This window comes from Protomyctophum parallelum (genome assembly GCF_964188405.1).
Source record: "Protomyctophum parallelum genome assembly, chromosome: 23".
In the NCBI taxonomy this organism is placed as follows: domain Eukaryota; kingdom Metazoa; phylum Chordata; class Actinopteri; order Myctophiformes; family Myctophidae; genus Protomyctophum; species Protomyctophum parallelum.
The window spans coordinates 21,660,669-21,677,128 of record NC_139715.1 but is presented as its reverse complement, the minus strand read 5'-3'; the positions used below and the strand labels follow the sequence as shown (position 1 = coordinate 21,677,128).

Genomic DNA, 16,460 nt, shown 5'->3' with positions numbered 1-16,460 from the left:
TAATTGGTCCTCACTAATGTTCATGATAAAATAGCACAATTTTTTCAACTCGGTCTGTGTCTCATAGGAGGGCTGTGGGTAGTTCAGAAACCCATCTTCCAGTGACATCATCGTTAGGCAGACAAGATAAAAATAAAAATAAATAAATATATATATATATATTTAGATTTTTATTACCGTGAGAACGACGGCTTCTATTATTCTATTGCAACTTTTCAGTTTCTATTAGCTTGGATTCCCCATCGATTATGTGGACGCGTTTCTGAACTGCCCACGGCCCTCCTATGAGACACAGACACATAATAATGCTGCTATTTTATCATGAACATTAGTGAGGAGGACGACTAATTATATGAAGAAAATATGAAGGAAAAAAAAGTTGAAGAGTGGTGAGTGCAATTACACACATGCACATTACATCATGTAACACACCATAATTTGCACACACAGTATACATATGAAAGGAAGGACCACAATCTATCCTTTTGTTTTGATAATGGTGACAAATTGTCATTTTATTTATACTTTATGTCAAACCGCAGTTTCTAGAGTGCAGTGTGGTTTCCAAAATTAGATGTATTTGCCCCACCGATCTGAAAATGTTTTGTGCCAACACAACAGTTTGATCAAAAATGTTCAAAAATAGCAATGTACAAGGTCGATTCTAAAAAAGTGCATCTGACAAAACCATCTCCATTGGAACCCTCAAACTCAAACTGTCTGCTAAAGTAGCCAACGCCACCGCCTGTTCTCATTCAAGTATCTGACAACATAAAAATGTTGCATTTATATAGCGCCTTTATCCAAGGCGCTTTACAGAGATTGTGCATTACATTCACCCATTCACACACACATTCATACACCGATGGCAGCGGAAACCATGCAAGGCACCAACTAGCACATCGGGAGCAATTAGGGGTTCGGTGTCTTGCTCAAGGACACTTCGACAGTAACTCTGGGGGAGCCCGGGTTTGAACTGGCAACCTTACGGTTACCATCCAGGCACTCTATCCCTGAGCCACCGCCGCCCCCTTAGAGGGGGACATAGAGTCACAATACCAACTTTGATGAGGCAGTATTGATTTGTTTAAAAAAATATAAGGTTTACTTCATTTCCTGAAAAATGTAGTTAGCTGGTTTCTGCCCGACAGCAGTGATATTTGACTATGTGACATATTATTATGCCACATAGCTGCCTCTTATAACAGAGAATGGGACACTAAGCTCTCCGCACCATAGAGACTGCAAATGCAAAGTACAGAAAGCCCCACTAAGGTACAATATGCAAGAGAATGTAATGCAAGCAGATATGTAATTATTTTATGTAGTTATGTGTGCATGTGTTTAAATCTCTGTAATTATGACCGTTGAAAAAAATGCTACATAACCGTATGTCGTCAAATCCTTCTATTATACACAATTGCCTCAGTTATCAAACCATGACATTTTTTGTTAGAAGAAAAGCTCACATATTGATTCAGATGATAAGTGTAGTGCACAATACGGTGTAATTATTTTAAAAAGACAAATGTTTAACGTCCTGTGTCCGTAAGGTAATTTCTGTTTCCCCTGAATTTCTGTTGCAAGCTCTTGTTTTTCTGCCATTAATAACCTACTTCGTTGTACAAGAGTGTTACGCAAACACATGATGTGCCGTAAGTCGACCTATATTGTGAGCTTGAAACATTTTGAAAGTGGTTAACTGTGTCTGGGGTTTTATAAATATTTAACCAATGAAAAAACCAAAAAGCTCATGCTTTTCTAAATTTCCTGAAAAGTTATCTCTCAAGACAGCTTGAGCTTAAAATATATATATATTATTATTATTATTTTTTTTGAAAATGGGTTCCCAGATTGCCTGAAAAGTTTTGGACATACAAGGTTAATTTCCACCCGACAGCGACTACACTCTCGTGGCAAATCTCAAACCCTCAGTATGTTGTTGATACCGTAGTTGACTCGTTCTTCAAAGTTAAAGTTCAACACATTCCTATCCCTAAAGGGAACGTACGTTGGCAGCTGGCCTGGCATCATGCAACAGGCCTGAAAATCCACCTTTCGGCAGGTAAAAGGGAGAGGAAATGATCGCTCCTCCATTAGGTCAAGTGACTACCCCGCACCTTCCCCCCCCCCCCCCCCCCAACATGTACATGTCTTTATAATTTTTTGTGAAGTTTGTTGTTATTTTTCATGTCATCATGATTATGAATAGAATACCCAGGACCTGAATGGAAACCGTAAAGACAGCAAATATTAGGCAGAAAGTACAGTACAGAGAGTTGACTGTACTCTGTAATACTGTTTATATTATTGCCAAATAAAGTATTCAATAAATCAAACACATCACGAGCAATAAAGAAAATATACAGTACAGGGAATTACACGTTGAAATGAGACAATATCATGCACAGTAGATTTAATGGCCAGATAGTTGTGTTTAGGTGTGTGTGTGTGTGTGTGTGTGTGTGTGTGTGCTTGCACTGCTATTTTTCTTTTTTTTTTTTGCGGCTTACGCCTTTTATTGATTTTTGACGGGACAGACAGTAGGCTGACAGGAAACGGGAGAGAGATGGGGGGATGACATGCAGTAAAGGCCGTGTCGGGTCCGGGAGTCGAACCCGCGGCACACTGCGACTGGATTACCAGTCCGGTGCCCAGACCGTTACGCTACGGCCTGGGCCTGCTATTTTATTATTGTGTGTAAATGAAATGTCGAAAAGGTGATTAAAATGACAAAGTGAGAACATTTTGAAGCTGGTTGCATCACTGTGGGAACTGGACTGACCTCAACCAAAAAGCTTTGCAGAAGGTCATGGAGGCAGCACAGCGCATCCGTGTGGGTGTGTGTGTGTGTGTGTGTGTGTGTGTGTGTGTGTGTGTGTGTGTGTGTGTGTGTGTGTGTGTGTGTGTGTGTGTGTGTGTCCTCTGTCCAGGACACATACGTCATGACTCATGACAGATATTTTTCGCTATTTTGACACAGCACGATCGCTTATTCATACTACCGGTAATTATTCACACAATAGAGGGTATGCGCATGCTTAAAGTGAATGGCACATCGAGTGGCAAATCGAGTGGCAAAGCAACATGCAAAGTGAGTTTAACATTGTTTAATGTTGTTTAATGCAATCAGATAGGACTTTTCTGTGTGGATGTACGTATGGGCTGTCAAGGCCAGAAACTAGAAAGCAGTTTTTTGCCACTCAGTAGGCGTTCCTGCATAACTTCCTGGTTTGATGATGGGGGGGGAACAGCGCTGAACCCATGCAGCGCTCAAGAGTGGAGTTTTAAATACATTGTTTTCAGTGAGAGCGGAGCCGATATCAGCAAGCGCCAAAAAAAACACTGGTAATTAGCGGTTGGGAGATTAGTCGTGAATGATAGGCAACAATCACAACTACAGTACGTTGAAAGGACAAGCTATTAATATGGAATTAATACATTAGGAATCTTAGACCTTTTGCTTCACAACTCACATAAACGGTTACACATACGCTGTATACAAGACCATTATTGCTGTAAGTCATCTAATCGTATTTGATTAAGACAGAACAGGAGTGTGGACAAATTCACAGATCCAAGGTTTGAAGACTTTTTGAAAGAACTGTCTATTAATAAATCTCATCTGTTGACAATGAGGAGCACGGACAAACACGCCTATCCGTCTGAAGACTCAGAGAAAATATGCTTTGAAACGTATGGCAGTCAATGACACCGAGATAGCCTGGTCCATGCTACAGAAGAAGGGATATACAACATGTGCAGTTACTGCATCGTTCCCTTGAGAAAGGAGTCGACCTGTTAACTCCATCCTGAAATACGGATCCTGTCTGAACAGGGTGTGAAAAAGGTGACATTGTTGGGTCAGAACGTAGCCCAACGTAGTCAAATACAGGCAGCTCAGCGGTGCCGTAATTACACTACTAAATGCACAACGCAATTGGGACGGGCGCTCGTATTTGACATTCCGTTTCTCTCCAAAGTTGAATTTTGCCACTACTGTTGGAGCAGCCATAAACTACACAGGTTCGTCCCGATGTTCTGGGCGTCTTTGTAACGTTAGTGTTAGTAAAAATCAGGTAAAAGAGTAATGTATGACTATGAGGCTGATCAGACTAACATCAGACACTTTTCCATTCAATGTAGTAGAAGAGCTGACAGTGTACCCTGCCGATATCTTATCTCCGCCTACAGGAAATACGTTGGCTGCGACCAGGGGATCCGTCTCTGAATGTGTCTATACATGTCTCTGATCTGCACCATGTGCGGTGTGGGTATACTGTATCAACTGTGGCCATCCAACACTGGAGGTCACTGCCTTCCTTTCCAGCCAGAACTAGAAAAGCTGATATCTGTAGCACAATATTTCCACCACAAGGGGGCACACACACATCACACAAAGTAGCCAGCCATGATGATCTCTCAGGGATTGTTTCCCCCAAAAAACTACCAGTAGTTCACACAGTGGCCATACAAAAAATATTTTGCAGCTTCCATGTCCCAGACTTCCAGTTTGAGTTGGGAATTTATCAGGAAATGATAATCATTGTGCAGAATGTCCCATTTCACAAGTTTTCAAAATGACAAAATACAGCACAGCTCACAATGCATAGCGACACATTGTGAGCTTGTAGATCGGCTATTTTCAAATGGCTGAAATGTAATTTACAAAGTAACTGTCAAATAAATGTAGTGGAGTAAAAGTACAATATTTGGATCTGAGATGTAGTGCACTTTTACTTCTACAAGTAAAAGTGTTGGAAATTGGAAATACTCAAGTACAGTACAAATACCTCAAAATTTGTACTTAAGTAAATGTACTTAGTTACTTTCCACGACTGCACACAAGCCCCTCCTTTAACGTCAGCAGTCAAGCCCACAGAAGAAAGAAAAAAAGAATGAATGTCTGCATTGCTCATTCACACTACTGTACATCCATCCAAACAGCAGTCTTGACTGTACAGTAGTCACATTTCCTTGGGAGTTATGCATTGGAGCCCATGATGCTAAATGAGATGTAACAATTGCACTGTGTCGTGTGCCGGGGGGAAAAAGAAGATCTAAAAGCTCACAGCGTGTCGCAGACGCGACGCATTGTGAGCTTGTAGATCTGTTATTTTCGGTGCACGCCACGGATCATAAATGAACAATTAGGGGCCCCGGAGAGTGCCGCCGTTTCGTTTGGTTTAGACCGCAGAGTGCTCTCGCAGGGCGACTTTAATCCTTTAAACATGTCGGTGCTAAAGAGGCTGGGAAGCCGCTGCCAAAATCATGGTGTGAAAATAAACGCTGATGGTTGAATGTATGTTTTCCTCTGCGGTGGTATTTGTTGCTCTAAAAACTGAAAAAAGATGTCAAAGAGATCAAATATAATATTCTGATTGAGAGTTGAAAGTATATAACCCCAGAGAACAAACAATAGCCTTGTTTTGCCTCTCTTTCTGAATTAGTGATAAAGTAAACAAACATGCATTCATTTGTTGCCATCAGAAGGTTTTTCTCTGATTGTATGATCATGTACTGTATATAAGAAGATTCAGAAGATTCTCAACCTAAGCAAGAAACTAGCAATTTGGAAATTATAACGCTGATTCTATTAAAATGTAAACTGACTATATACACTGACTAGAATGTTGTTGAAAGAAAAAATATTGACCCGATCCCGAACATCGACAACATCGACTAGATTAAACATACAATTGCTGTATACAAATACTGTGACACATCAATTAACAAGGCTCTACCTCCCAAAAAGCAAAAAGAAACTTAAATCACCTTTAGAGGCCTTTCCTCGCTGCAAGCTGAAGGCCTCTGTGGTTCCCTAGTCTAGTTCGAGGATGAGCCAAGCCCTGTGTTGGCTTGCCTCAAGGTTTTGGCGTCCTCTATTTCCCCTGGCGTTGGGTCACTGCTCCTCCGGGACTTGCTCGAGGCATGAGCGAGGGCTCTGACACGGCACAGCTAGGGATCCAGCCAGGCGTTCGCTGCTGTCCAGCAGTCCCTGTGCAAAGAAGAAGAAAAGCCAGGCTGAATGGCAGGCAGTGAGGCTCCATGGCGTTTCTCGGGAGGCTGGGGTTTGTAACACAGAGTTGCCATCCCCAACCAGACACAAACTTGGCCTTGATACAGTTTCCCAAGACACACGTTTACTTGTTTTGTGTGCGCGCGTGTACGTGTGTGCGTACGTACGTGTATTACTATACTTGTGAGGGCAAAAATGTAGAGTAGAATATTATGTTTAAAAAAAAGATTTTGTAGAGTTCGACTTACATAGGAAAAGATTCAGGTTGGGGTTAGGAACAGTAGACGAGAAGGTTCACAGATGCCGCCATTAAAATATATTTTACACACGGCAAAGTCCTATTATTATACACTTCTTGGAAGTGAGTCTCGGTGTTGGAGGCCACAGGTGGCTTGTAACGATGACAATGGAAAGTGTTTGTCCTTCAAACTGCGCATGCAGGCACTTCACTTCAAAACAGCATTTGCTTAAATCAAAGAAATGGTCTGATATTCAAGAGCAATGTGCTCCAGTTGAAATTATCTACTTTGTAGTATGTACGTAGGCATTGATTATCAAACTTCAAACTAATTAAAACAAGGTCACTACAAACCAAACATGTTATATCCTACTACAGGGGTGGGCAACTTTGACAATGGAGAGGGCCACTAGGCCTATATTTCCACACTCACTCCAGAGAACCACATTGGGCATAATATTACTTTGCAAAAAATTGCTGCATATTACTGGTAGCAAAAATAGCTGATCTACAAGCTCAAAACGTGTCGCACTGTGACGCATTTTGAGCTTGTAGATCAGCTTTTTTTTTTGCTATATTTGAATTGAAATCCTGAAAAGTCCCTTTTTATGTTAACTTTATGAACTAAATACAAATACATTGGACATAAAAAAGACAATAACATTGTAATACTTCTAATTAAGCTAGACTCAAGTAATTAATGCGGGTCATGTTTGCATGTTTGTAAATGTAACAGCTGAAATCGGATATTAACCTGAGGGCCGCATTAAGTGATGGTGGGGGCCGCATGTGGCCCGCAGGCCACCAGTTGCCCATGTATGGCCTACTATACTGCGATTACAAGCAGCTAAGAAAATGTGAGTCTGTGTTCCCAACAGCCAATGCCGTTTATGAAAACCTATCAATCAATGGGACCCTCCAATCTCCATAATCCACTACCTGCGCTGACATTAACTGAACCAGACATACGGCCATGTCATACAATGTTATACTCAAAAGTCAAATATTGGACTTTTCCACAGTCAGAAATCCCTCGCATTCTCACAACGCCACTGAGAAATCAAAGCACATGCTTGGCAGGGACATCAGGCGGTTTTGATAAAAGCAACGAGCCGGGACATGACAAACAAAGGAGGCTGAATCGGCTCTTTGAAATACTTGCCGTGTTCTTTCCCCCGTCCCGTCCTCCAAGGATACGTCAGACTCCTAATGCCGAATTTACGCTCGTCATAGTATGGAAAATAGCAGATCTACAAGCTCACACCGTGTCGCTGAAGGGGCACGTTGTGTGCTTATAGATCTGCTATTTTCAGTCCACAACAGACGCCGTCCTACAAAAAAAAACATATAAATCGGGGCTTTCTGCTTGGTTGCTGAGAGAAACCAGACAAAAACACATCCTATTTCATTTACCAGACAAGACCCCGTCGTGAATCACACAGCTCATTTAAGAAGCTGGACAGAGCGTCTGGCAGTGTTCTCGCACTTGTAGATATTCTTTCACAGCGAACGTTTTTAACTCAAATATTTGCTTCTGGGGAGGTTCCTGGAACAAAATATTTTGAGATGGAGGTTGGCGACCAAATACATATAAATCTAGGGCTTATTGACATGAAAAAGAACCACTGACATAGAAACATAGGTTTTTCAGAAAACTGTTTTAGAAGACATTTTGTATAATCTAGTCTCAGGTCTTATGGGTTATTAATACATAAATGGCAAATGCTGCATTTATATAGCGCCTTTATCTAAGGCGTTTTACAGAGATTGTGCATTACATTCACCCATTCACACACACACACCGATGACAGAGGAAACCATGCAAGGCACGAACCTGCACATCGGGAGCAATTAGGTGTTCAGAGTCTTGCTCAAGGATACTTCAACACTCTGGGGGAGCCCAGGTTTGAACTGGGAACCTTGTGGTTCCTATCCGGTCACTTTACCCCTGAGCCACTGCCGCCCCCACATAGAACCTACAGTATAGTCAATCTGAAGGCATCACTGCATCGCCATTTTTCACCATACACTTTTCAGTAAACCGAAACGGGAAAAAGAGCAATAAAAAAAGAAAATCACACCCGTGTGAACTGAGTGGTGCAACTCCCCTCTCTCCCCCCTCCTGTCCTCTCTCTCTCTCTCATTAGCAGGCAACAGTGCAGCACTAATAATATCTCTCTCTCTGTTTCTGGCAGCGCCCGTACTGGTACTCATAGTCATATAGTGGTGCTCATGGCCACATAGGTACATAGGTAGGTGAACCAACACATAGGTAGGTGAACACGGACATTGCAGTTCCTTGGAGTGGTACATTGCACCACTCAAAAAGTGTGCCATTGTGTCAATGAAAAGGTGAGTAATTTAAAAATGGCAATAACCAGTGGTGCGTGATAATGTTAACGTTGTCTTTTACTCATACAGTAGTTGATATATGCCCTTTTCATGTTCATATTTACATAAGTTATCTGCAAGTTATCAGCTGCAGTGAAGGGTGAACCTAATGCTCTATATTTTGATAGCAATCATTGCTGTAAATCCCAATGCAGGCTACACTATGAGCCGAAAAAGGTTTGGTTTGGGAGGGCTCGATCGCCAAACCAAATTTAGTTTGGCTCTAAAACCTGTCCCCCACTGTGGTGTCGAGTGGTTCGAATCAGTCGAGTGTTTAGTATCACTGGAGGCCCCCTCTCTTGCCCCGTCTCTCTCGCTCACTCGGTTCCTTGCCTCTCTCTCATGCTGTTAAGTTACAACGTACTTACACCTATTTCCTGGGTAAAATGTGCAGCAATGGGAGGCAAAGGGACTTTATTATGAAGGGGTGACAGGATACAGGAGTGGTGTTGTTGCTGTGTAATTGTCGAGACTCTGGTCGAGAGTGAAGCCTGCGAAGTGAAACTGTCAAAACTATTTGTATCAATAAAAGTTAAAATATGCCACAGACACTTTCAAACGAGAGGGAGATGCACAAGCAAGACGTTAATCTTAAAGGTGGACGGACCATGGGCACAACATGTACATTAATGTTATGTTACCACTTGAACTGAAAGCTCTGAGGAAACTGTACAATGATCATTCATCAACCTGGCTGTGAGTACTAGCCTCTTTACCTTGCCTGAACTGTACAGCTGAGCAATGTTATAATGGATACAGCATTGTCATAAAATGCACATCAACATTATTCACATCTTATTAGGCTACTCCTCAGCTCAAAGCTTGTATCAACAGAATAATTATGTCATCGACAAAACAAAACGTATGCTGCTGCTTCTCCAAAACATACAATATCTCCTCTCCCGCACTTACAAAAAATATGAAAACAGAGGAATCACTAAATAACTCATCAACCATGTTTCTTGTCAATTTACCACTTAAACTGCAGTCATTTGTTGGCTGCTTTGTGCGCTCCTTTTTCCCCCTCACGGTGAAGAGGCGCCCATAGTCTGTTAATTAGCCTGATCAGGCTAGGGGTGCTAGCTACGGTTAATGAGGTTCATCTGCATTATACAGATGTGCCATTCCAACTCTTCATGCTTTCCTGATCTTTTCCTGAAGGTTTTCTGAAAATGCATGTTTTCCCTGCAGGTTTTATTCACTGATAAGCCTCGCTAATTCTACTGCTCTGCTACTAAGTGTCCAGCAGAGGAACTCTTATCTATTCAGGGAATCTGATTAGAACTAACATAATAACACCTTGGCTAATGCCCCCCATTCTCACCAACAATGTTCTGACAATGCACTGACAATCTACTGAATTGCCAATGGCAGGACATCTGAAGTTCTCGCACATCTGTATGCATTACACAGATGAGATTAGTAAAACAGAAAAATCAGTCTAATGTAAAACAATGTATTTCACGTATTGATTCAAACCCTGGTCTGGGTGATTTTAAGCTTCTGGGCGACAGGCAGGGCCACTCTACATTATACATGCTGTAAGCATGTACAGTACTGCACTGTGCATGCCATGCTGTGTGAAACAGATCAACAGAATCTCCTTGAGGGATAATTCCAGACGATGAGATTTTTGTTGTGTGACACTACTGTGTCGTGAGACTCGTGACACCGACAAAGCAACTGGGCTTAAAACGGTTTCGTAAACGGGTCCGTGTCAATATGCCGACGGTCCATTGGTCCGATCGACAACCTACCTCAAACCCTCACCCTAACCCTAACCTCCCCCGGGGCAGACACCTAAACCTAACCCCAACCCTCTTCCGACCCCCAGCGCACCTCGGAGCAATGCTCCTTCAGAGCAATGGTCCGTCGGATCATAGGGTGCTTCCCTTCGTAAACCATGTGGCTTCAGCTGCAGTTTACATCAGGGTTTACATGTTCAACAATTTAAGGACTTTTAAGAAACAAATATATACTATAAAGACTGGTAAAACATTGGCCACATAACATTGCCAAATAGTATAGGAAAGAGGCAAACATTTTGAAGCTGACCTACAAGCTGACAACGCCTCACAACACAACACAACGCCTGAAAAGGTTGAGAACCACTGCTTTATATGACGATAATCCCCCTCCTTTGACCAAGGCTATATGCGCCCCACAGCGGATGCCTGTTCAGCCGCATGTCTTTGCCAACATTTACAACCACAGACGGCCCTGCTCGCTTGGTGATGAGCCACAAGTCTTCTATCACTCACTCCATGCATAGCTTTGAAAAAATAATCACATTTCCATTTCTCCTCAGTAGTGTGTGTGCATTTCTTTCCCCTCCCTGACCGGTTCCAGATGGGCAACTTCCAGAGCTCGATAAACAAAGCGGGTTTCGGAGAGGAGGCATGCGAGGTACGGACCGTGTCATTTGCTTACAGATATGTGGCTGCCAGTCTTAAGTGCCGGTGGTCAGGCCTGCAGGGCTTTGTTTTTCGAAGAGCGGTTTGACGTTCGCCCTTCTCAACTGGTACTATGGACAGGACACCGGACTGTAGTGTGCACAGTAAAAGCAAGGTTTCGTGAACTCCCCACGAGAGATTTCAAGTGCACTACTGATTACAAAAATTGGGTGGATGAAAGGCAGCCTATTATTATGTAATATAATAAATAAAGCATGCATGCACGCGCACACAATGTTTCTTCTATTCTTCTTATTTTTGCTTTGGTTTTTGAGGGATGTGTAATGATGATTGGGAAGTGTAATGATGATAGGGATCACTCATTTTAGGCACACTCTCACGCACGCACAACAAATGCTGTGTCTGCATACGTTGGCCCACATTGACATGACTTAGTGTTTTTTGTGACATCCATCTGGCTTGTGTCCAGGTGATTTAACTCGGCTCAAACATCTCCAAATATGACCAGGCAAAGGTCACATCTCAGACAACGCGGTGTCCTTGGCAGGAACACATCAAATTAATGCAAAATGATCCTTAACTAATATCTTATTATCTAATTATCTCAATGACATTCAGCAAAACATGTGATTACTATCCCAGACCCTTCATTTCTACACAGTAAATCCTCCGTGTTCGTTTAAAGATTAGTGTGTAAATATCGACCCCCAAAAATTATATTAAATATAAAGATGAAGTGCAGCCAGTGATCTGTTTTGTATGTGTCTATGGAGTTAACATTACTCTATAATAGACCCCCAGGTGTGGTTAGAATATTCAAATATGTCTTCCCTGTGTATTCTTCGTTTCTTCCTGAAAGCTGAAAGTCTTTGAGTCAAAAGGCCCAATCAAAATACACCACTTTAGTGGGGGTGCATACTTAGTTTAGACTAGTCATTGATTAGACATGGGTTAAGGTTAGGTTTAGGTGTGCTGCCCCGTGGGAGGTTAGGTTTAGGGTGAGGTTTTGAGATAGGTTGTAGTTGTAGGACTAATGACTGGTCTAACCAATTTCTTCCTCTCTGTAGATTACATGTACTTTGATGCATTATATTTTCTTTTGTGTGTTTGTTGTTGTATTGTTTATTTACGTTTTTTGTGCCGTCTGTTTTTATTTCTTTATTGCACAGCTGACCCCCTTTGCCAAATTGTAGACTTTTGTAATGTTCTTTATGAACTTTTAATCTGTTTAAACCAATGACCCCTTCCTACAGGAAAGGATTCCCTTCCATGCATTGTATTTTTGTTCTTTGATATGTTATTGTCTATTTTTTGTACTACGTGCTAAATAAATAAACCTAAAACCTAAACCTAAACCAATGACTAGTCTAAAACAAAAACTGTCTAAACTAAGTACTGCTAGGGCATTCACTTCTAGTCATTTTTACTAGTTGACTAGTTGCCTAGTTTACTAGTTGTTTAACCACCTATTATGTAAAATAAATATTTGTACATTTAAAAACTGTGTACATTGGTGACTATAACTATAATCTTCCTGATCTTGAGGCCTACAAAACCGGGAAAAAAATACAAAATACAAACTTTTTTTTTATCAACTAGTCAACTAGTACCAGCAAGGTCAACTAGTGGATTTACTAGTCGACTAGTAAACTAGTCGACTAGTTACTTAATGCCCTAAGTACTGCACCCCTTTAGTGACATCATCAAGACACGACACAAAAAAAGGGTGCAAACCGATTGTTGTTGTTGTTCCGTTTGCTCCTCGCATGTCAAAAACAAAAGAAAACATTACACTGATCCGCTCCGCCCAACCCAGTTCCTCTCCCGACCTGTGTGTGTGTGTGTGTGTGTGTGTGTGTGTGTGTGTGTGCACATGCATGAATGTGCATGCGTGTGTGCGTGTGCACGTGTTTTCCGTGTCCAACATTCCTTCACACCTACTCGATCTCTTCACAGAGCGAGGTCTGTGGGTATCGATTATGAGGCCGAGTGGAGCGGGGGGGGGGGGAAGTACTCAATTGTTTTACTTAAGTAAAAGTATCAATACTGCAATGCAGAACTACTCCGTTACAAGTAAAAGTCTGGAATTCAAAATGTTGAGTAAAAGTACAGAAGTATTCGCATCAAAATGTACTTAAAGTGCCAAAAGTAGAAAGTACTCACTGTGCAGAATGTGCCATTTCAAGTGTTCAAATGTATACAAATATTTTGAAAATAGCAGATCTACAAGCTCACAATGCGCCGCGTCGTGACGCATTGTGAGCTTGGACAATATTTTGGACAATATTTGCCTCTGAGATGTAGTGGAGTAGAAGTAAAGTACAGTATTTAAGTAAATGTACTTAGTTACTTTCCACCACTGATTATGAGGCAGAGTGAAGGTCAGTAGAAGGCGGAGGAGGAGGGCTTTCTTATGGTGGCCCTCCTCGCATTTTTAACACTTGTTCCAAATTACAAGGCTGACCACAAAGCATGTTGAGGGAGGGGAGGGGGAGCAAGCGCTGTGTATGCAGTGTTTGCATACACATATACTGTTCTCCTCCCAACCACTGACTTGCATTATACAAGCGTGCACACACACACACACACACACACACACACACACACACACACACACACACACACACACACACACACACACACACACACACACACACACACACACACACACACACACACACACACACACACACACTCTGACCCCTTCACCCACCTCACTGACAGACTTCCCCCTCCCCTGCATTTAGGGGGAGAAGAACCACAAGTCACTGGCGCTCCGACCACAATTTTGATTTCATGCGGAGAGCAGACTGAGAGCAGAATTATTTTCCTATTAGCCTTGAGTTCTGTCAAAACAGAGTATCTTGTATCGGCCGGGGTTTGGACAGTCAATGGCAATTCAGAGCTCTCAGAGCTGAACTACTTCTTGGGGATTTTGTTGCATCCGAAAGCCAGCAGTTGTTCTTTAATATGTTTAGGAAAAGGCCCGGGGGGGGCCTGGGGGGGTCAACGATGAATTCAACCGAATCCCACGACCGTTGATTTTACATGACATGCGTTGTGTATCCACAACATCCGTGGTGGTTCCACGGTCTGGGTGAGTGACAAACAAACAAAACGAACAAGGGGGCTTCACAATCTTTTCCAAGCTTTTGGTTTTGACTTGTATATCTCTGGCCGTCTGGGAGCATGCAGAACTGTGACTTTCCAACCCACGTGCTCCTTGCCAGTTAAAGTATGCAGCGCTTTCCTCTACAGAGATGAAGGTATGCTGGGAATTTTGTTGGAAATGTTGCACCAAAAAAAAAAAAAAAGAAGTCCTGCATTGTTACGCCTTTGAGTATCCTCTCTGTAACATACATTAATACACCTTGTATTAATGTATGTTTATATTTATGTTTCTTTCATGAATCGCATCCTCCTACAAACTGAATACATTCGAACTACAGCAGGATGAGCTAAATGGGACATTAGATGAGCCTTCAGCATAGCTTCCCGCAATGAACTGCATGGTTTTGTACTGCTGCTAGCCTAGTAGTGACTGGACACAGAATATAGTTCCATGGTTTTGTACTGCTGCTGGCCTAGTAGTGACTGGACACAGAATATAGTTCCATGGTTTTGTACTGCTGCTGGCCTAGTAGTGACTGGACACAGAATATAGTTCCATGGTTTTGTACTGCTGCTGGCCTAGTAGTGACTGGACACAGAATATAGTTCCATGGTTTTGTACTGCTGCTGGCCTAGTAGTGACTGGACACAGAATATAGTTCCATGGTTTTGTACTGCTGCTGGCCTAGTAGTGACTGGACACAGAATATAGTTCCATGCATGTGACAGAGGGGCCAAAGTTGAATGAAAGTTCCGATACAGTATATGGATAGGAATAGGTCAACAATACAAGTGACGCTAGTTTTGTGTTAATTTATTTTTAATGCGTGGCCCCCAGACCCCCAACAACTGACTGGAACTACTTAATATGCACCAAAACCAGACCAGAACTCCCACCACGGGACTCAGGCAATCAATTAATTCCTTGGCAACCACTATATTCATAGCAAGTATTTCCTGGAGCTTTAAGTCCAAAAGTCTGAACTAACGCTTTAAGCAGCTGCATTATTAAAATGATAAACACATGAATACAATACTACTGAAAGTACAGTACAACCCTAGCATAATAGCAGATTAAAGTGCAAACCAGTTAAAAAGAGTACTTTTGCCACCGCCTATGAACAACGATGATAGTAATGGGCTGTGATCACTGCCCTTGGGAAGGTTAGGCTAATGTGTTACACAGAGACACTGTAAGAAAATATGCCATTGAAAGAAATATACGGCCACCTTTCCGTAACAGTCCAGATGGTTTTAGTGCTGGAGTGCAACTCCCGAGTTATAGTATGGATAATTGGTACTACTGTGACAAAGATATGCCGGGATAAAATGATTCTGTCATTATTAACCTGTAATTAAGACATAGTATTCGCCCTAGTGTAGCGGTTAGAGCCTATGTACTATCTTTTAATTAATTAACCATGCACTTTCAACCGGGCATCCCTATTTTGAGCATGTTATAGGCCTACATTTTCACAATTTTCCGTTCTTTATTTATTTCAAAAAGCTTAGAACTAGAAGTATTAAAAATAGCATATTATCTAAAAGCTCACAAGGCAATCACAATGCGAGTCATGGTGAGATTGTGGATCGGCTATTTTCACTATTTGGCATACAACAAAGGCTTAAAGATACATTTTCTGTGTGTCTAACTATGGCGTTAACATTACTCAACATTACAAGGCCCAATCGAAATACACCACGTTAGTGACATCATAAAAATAATCCCCTCTCCTAACCCCTCCCCCATTATCATACAACACACAGCTGTGGTCGAGGGAAAAATCACGGCACTCCATCTTTAAGAGGTTGGTTAACCAACCAACGAAAAACACTCCTTGGCTTGGGCTTAAAACGGCCATAGCCATCATCACAAATGAGGTCACCACATTTGGGCACATTATGGACAATTTTTTGTGTTTTTCGTGCAAAATGAATGCTTAGAATCATGAATAACCCCTCGTTTGACACGTTAAATACAACTTAAAGCATGATTCAAATTAGACATGTTTGCCTTAGGATGTTAATGGTACCCGACTTTCAACCCCTGAATTTGCCATGATCCAAAATGTATATAATTGACAATTCTTAATATTTTGGATCATAGAAAACCTTGAATGATTACTATTGCAATTTATTTTGGGTCACACCCCTTTTTAGCTTAGATTGACTGGTCTATCTGAGACATTGCAGTGCATATTTTAGTTGCTAGTTATATTTTAACGCCAAGCACACGTACTGCGTGCACCCCTGCAGCTATAGTTCATGACCATGACAGGGTCGTGAT

The 16,460-nt window shown here is 41.8% G+C and overlaps 1 protein-coding gene across 1 annotated transcript in view; it reads right to left on the bottom strand.

The window, feature by feature from the left end:
• Positions 1-16,460, bottom strand: part of LOC310854118 (uncharacterized protein) — a 29,683-nt gene that overhangs the window by 7,751 nt on the left and 5,472 nt on the right. The window contains exon 2 of the mRNA XM_083758634.1: positions 5,776-5,998. The gene's annotated coding sequence lies outside the window, so the exon portion shown is untranslated. The remainder of the gene's footprint in view (positions 1-5,775; positions 5,999-16,460) is intronic.